A 6,000-nucleotide genomic window follows, 5' to 3' on the forward strand; every position below is an offset into this window, starting at 1 on the left:
CTATTACAGAGGCCATACGGACTGCAATCTGGCGTCCATCACTTTTGGGCTATTGGGTCAGCTCCAGTCAAGACTGTTGTCTAAGGAGAAGTTTAGCCCTTTCTGTGGCTGCCCTCTGGACTTGCCTCAAGAGTGTAGAACAGCTTTCCACGCAAGCCCGTGTCTTCACTTCCCTCGTTTCTCATAAGAGGATTCGGCTTCACACCCAGCATGGCTGCTTGCTAATGCCTTGTAACCCCCTTCCATATCAGTGTTAGGAATTCACCCACAAACCCAACTGAAAACCAGTTACCACCCAAAGCTCAGCTGAACTCTGCTAACTCAGCATGTGTGGGGTCACTATAAAAATGCCAAGATCTAAAACATAAGGCAAAATCCGCTCCAAACTTAAGCTGGACAAGCAGATGACCATTTACCTAGAGTGGGTAGTAATCACTCCCTGTAGCACTGCTTTTATCCAACTGGACCCCGTCTAGATTGAAGAATGCACTGCAAAGGGGTTCTACACAGCTCACTGTATCTGCTGGGTGTTACTGTATAAAACAAGGTCCTATTCATTTGGGATAAATATGGTCAAATGCTAAAATTAAAACATGAAATGCAGGAAAAATTAGTCCACCAACACACACGGCTGGAGGAGTTTGCAGGATCAGAAAGCATTTTACCAGTGTAGTACATTATGAAACATGACGCCAGCAAGACACTTATCCTGATAGGGTTTCCCCAAGAAACAGATCCTGAGCCAACAAATTAGGTGCAAGTGGCCTGCTAGGGCGTGATCCCAGGAACGGAGTGAGGCGGATAAGGGAGTCAAGGGGTGAAAATGAACACTGGGGCTCTGTTCCCCTTGTGGGGGGCGGGGGGGGGCGGCGGCTGAGAAAGAAATGGAACAGGATGGAACAGGTCTCAGAACCTTCTGGCCAGAGGGCAGGAAGGCTGACTTTACCCATGGACTCGGATTGAGGGCTGCCTCCGGCAGTGACTTCAGATTCAGCAGAGCCCAACCTGTCTTTCTGGGGGCAATTCAACTGCAGGCATTAGCATTGTTTCATAAGCCAGTGCCTCCACTGCCCCTGCTTCTCATGCCAGTTCTGCACAGGTGAGAGACCCAGCTGCTGTGATGGTGCCAAATGGCCATGGGAGATTGCCGCTTATGGCGCAACAATGGCGTCTGTGACAGCGAGTTTTATGTGTTAACTTGATGAGGCTACAGGGTGCTCAGACATTTGGTTAAACATTATTCTGGGTGTGTCTGTGAGAGGGGGTTTGGGGTGTAATGAACATTTGAGTAAAGTAGATGGTCCTCTCCTCCAATGTGGTGAGCTTTATCTAATGAGCTGAAGGCCTGAATAGAAAACAAGACTGACCTTTCCCAAGTAAGGGAGGACTTTCTGTGGGTTGTCAGCCTGTGAGCCCCTGCAGAGCAGATGTGCCCACGTCCATAGTCACATGAGCCAATTCCCTGTTATGGATCTCATTCCCCTCCCTCTCTCTCCCTTTCTCCTGAATGATCAGTTGGTCAATAGAGAGAGATTCTATTGGTTCTTTTTCTCTGGAGAATGCTGACTGACAGCTGCCTGTGACCGTGCCATCTGGCTAGGAAGAGACATGCCTTGAGATTCTCTTCCTGGGTATCTGCTTTCCACGGTCCCCTCTGATACCATCTGCCTTGGTCTGTCCCCTCCAGCCCCCAAAGGCAGACCCTGAACCAGGGGTTCAGTGCAGGCTGCATGTCTGGGAAGTGAGCGTGAAAAGCAGGAAGGAGAAAGTGGGAAGATGGGATGGGGAAGGAGGGAAGCTAAACACAGGCTGCCTTAATGGCAGGTTGTTGCTACAGACACCTGGGTGCAGTCCCACTGGGGGCTTTGCATTCCTGGGAGCTGCCATAACAAAGTCTCACGAGCTGGGCAGCTCAAATCAAAAGAAATATATTCTCTCCTAGTTCTGAAGTTTGGAGGTCTGAAGCGAAGGTCTGGACAGGAGTGGTTCTTTCTGGACTACAGAGGGAGAATCTGCTGCAGCTTTCTCTCCCAGCTTCTGTGGGTAGCCAGCCACCTGTGGGGTTCCCTCCTTGGACTGGGCACGAATTGCCCTAGTCTCTGCCTCTGTTCACATGGCCTTTGTATGTCAGTGTCCAAATTTCTCTCTTCTTATAAGCATGCCAGTCACTGGATGAGGGCCTACTCTGATCCGGGATGACCTCATCTTGACTCGATTGTATCTGTGAAGACCCTATTTCTAAATAACGTTGCATTCACAGGTGCTCAGAGTTAGGACTTCAACATATCTTTTGGGGGATATCGATTCACAATAGTGCCCTTTGAGAAATGGGGAGCCTGCCCCAGAAATAATACATGAGAGGAAGGGGAAGTGGAACTTCCCATCACATCACTCAGGAGGCACGTGGTGTCTTGGGGTGTCTGTGATGCTAGGATCAATTGGTGGGTTCTGGTGTATTATCCAGATCCACCCATTGTGATTCCACCCATCATCCTCTGTTTGTTTCAGCAGCTATTCATAATTCCTACCAGATTCAGTCTTTCATTTGGAATTGCCATATCTTGCTAGTCCTTCAGTCATGTTTCAGCTAGATTCTGCAAAAGGTACTGTTCTTTATCAACTCTGTGGGTACTCTGAAATATAGTTCCTACAGAAAGGGAAGATAAATTCTCACTCGTTTTCCATTGCTTACCACTTTTCAGCATCACAAGTGGGTGCTCCAGCATCCTTCAGAGGAGGCCAGTGATTTTTCTCAAGTGTTGTTATGAATTCACAGACTTTGAAAAACACATTTGATGCATTTCAATTTCTTACTTCCCTCTTCCTAATTTCTCTTTTTGGCCTTCTTGGGAGAACTTTCTCCCTGAGTCTCTCCCACTTCTGAATATCTGAGCAGCAGAGGTAATGACAGCTTTTCTTGCAAACTATCTTTTCAAAAGTCTTTTAAAGCACACAGCCTTGGAAAGTAGAGATATTGTTCCCCTTTTGGCAGAGGACAAATTTGCTTGTCAACCAGTAGATTTAAAAAATAGCTCTCTCTGGGAGAGTTTGAGCAGGTTTGCTTGCAGTGCCTTTAAAGACTAGAGTTGCCTAAGTCTGGAGTCCCTTAGCTGTGACACAAGCCCACCATGCCTGAAGCCTCCCCCTGGGCCACCTCTGCATGGCCTCCTGGGACTTGGAAGCAAGGAGCCCAGTATGAACCTGGAGCCCATGCTGCCTGCCCAGCCAGAGCGTTTCTGACCCTGGAGTCTAGTGTCTTCTTCCAGCATCCATGAAACTATGGCTGACTGCATTTGTTTGTGAGTAGGGTAAAATCTCAGATCCAGTCTAGTGCTTCACAGTGCCTTCACTCATTTCTCAAGACGAATGTTCAATTACCTTTTTCCTTCTAAATATAACTTTCACTGTGTCCCATGAATTTTATTAGAATGTACATTCCTTTTCATTGCTTCCAAGGGGATTTGTAAGTTCCCTTTCAATTTCCTCTTTGACCAAATTCTTTTTTTTTAATAGGTACACAATAGATGTATGTATTTGGGGGTTACATGTAATAATTTAATACATTCTTGTAAAGATTCATTGTAAAGACCAAGTCAGTGTAATTGGAATATCCATAACCTTAAATATTTGTCTTTCCTTTATGCTAGAAACATTTGAATTATTCTCTCCTAGCTATTTTGAAATATGCAATAGATTATTGTAAATTATAGTCACTCCACTGATCTATCAGAACTAGGTCTTCTTTCTCTTGTCAAACCATATTTTGGTACCCATCAAGCAACCTCTCTCCGTTCCTCACTCCCCTCCACCATTCCTGTCCTCTGGTAACCACCAGTCTCTCTCTATCTCCCTGAGATCCACTTTTTTGGTTCTCACATATAAGTGAGAACATGCCATATTTGTCTTTCTGTGCCTGGCTTATTACTTAACAAAATGACCTCAAGTTTCATCCATGTTACAACAAATGACAGGATTTCATTCTTTTGCATGGATGAACAATATTTCATAGTTTATATATACCGCTTTTTAAAAATTCATTCACCTGTTTTTTTGTTGTGTTTTGAGACAAAGTCTCACTCTGTTGCCTAGGCGGGAGTGCAGTGGCATGATTGCAGCTCACTGCAGCCTTGACCCCCTTGGCTCAAGCGATCCTACCACCTTCACCTCCCAAGTAGCTGGGACTACAGGAATGTGCCACCATGCCTGGCTAATTTTTTGTATTTTTTGTAGAGATGGGTTTTTGCCATGTTGCCCAGGCTGGTGGAACTCCTGATCTCAGGTGATCCGCCAACCTTGGCCTCCCAAAGTGCTGGGATTACAGGCATGAGCCACCGCACTTGGCCCGATTTCCTTTCTTTTGGATACACACCCGGCAGTGGGATTGCTGGATCATATGATGGTGCTATTTTTAGTTTTTTGCGGAACCTCCACACAGTTTTCCACAGTGATGGTATTAAATTACATTCTCACCAACAGTGTATGAGGGCTCCCCTCTTTGACCCAATCTTTATCTAGAACATGTTTTTTTAATTACCAAGGAATTCAGAGTTCATTGGCCATTGATTGAGATCAGGCAATCAAGCCTATACATTCCTACTTCCTAAAACTTGCTAGAATTTTAAATATTTCATGAACTTATGCAAAACTGCATGCTTCGTTCAAGGGAATATACAGTTACATTACAAAAAGTTTTTATACTTTATTTAAAAACGTTTTATTCTGAAATAATTTTATACTCACAATAGATTTCAAAAAGTAGAGAGAGTTCCCGCGTGCCCTTCACCCAGCTCCTTTGAAGATGATGTCTCACGTAACCAGAGAACGCTTTCAAAATAAAGACGCCAATGTGGGTACAATACTATTCGTTGAACTATAGACGTTATTTGGACTTCACCAGGTTCTACATGCACTAAACGTACGTGGGTCGTTCTATACATTTGACCACATGCGTAGATTCTTAGAACCACTACCACATTCAGGCCACAGAACTGTTCCAAAACTACAAAAAACAAAACAAACAAAACCACCTTTAGCTGCTTCTTCAGACTCACACTGCACCCGTTGAGGGTTTTTGTGTTTCGTTCTGCTCTGTTCTGTTTTGTTTTGTTTGATAGACAGTTTTCGCTTTATTGCCCAGGCTGGTCTCAAACTCCTGGGCTCAAGCAATACTTTAGCCTCCCAATAGGCAATTGAGTTTTTTTTTTTTTTTTTTTTTTTTTTTGAGGCGGAGTTTCGCTCGTTACCCAGGCTGGAGTGCAATGGCGCGATCTCGGCTCACCGCAACCTCCGCCTCCTGGGTTCAGGCAATTCTCCTGCCTCAGCCTCCTGAGTAGCTGGGATTACAGGCACGCACCACCGTGCCCAGCTAATTTTTTGTATTAGTAGAGACGGGGTTTCACCATGTTGACCAGGACGGTCTCGATCTCTTGACCTCGTGATCCACCCGTCTCGGCCTCCCAAAGTGCTGGGATTACAGGCTTGAGCCACCGCGCCCGGCCGGCAATTGAGTTTTTAAATTGTTTCCTGTTCCCACCTTTTTTGTCTATTAGAAATGTCAATTCTCATGGACGACTTTTTTTAACTTTTATTTTAGGTTCAGGGGTATATGTGCAGGTTTGTTCATCTGTAAATTATGCACCACGGGGGTTTGGTGTAAGATTGTTTCATCCCTCAGGTAATTAGCACAGAATCTGAGAGGCCGTCCTTTGTTTCTGTCCCTCCTCCCCGCTTCCACCTTCGAGTGGGCCCTGGTGTCTGTTGTTCCCTTCTTCATGTCCATGTGTATTTCATGTTTAGCTCCCACTTACAAGGGAGAACAAGTGTAGTATTTGATTTTCTGTTCCCACATTATTTCACTTAGATAATGGCCTCCAGCTCCATCCATGTTGCTGCAAAGGATGTGATCTCCACTTTTTGTGGCTGCATAGTATTCCATGGTGTATGTGTACCACATTTTCTTTAACCAGTCTACCATTGATGGGCATTTATGTTGATTCCATG

The sequence above is a fragment of the Aotus nancymaae genome, unplaced genomic scaffold, assembly GCF_030222135.1.
Source record: "Aotus nancymaae isolate 86718 unplaced genomic scaffold, 86718_ANA_hifiasm-v0.15.2.pri h1tg000044l, whole genome shotgun sequence".
NCBI lineage: Eukaryota > Metazoa > Chordata > Mammalia > Primates > Aotidae > Aotus > Aotus nancymaae.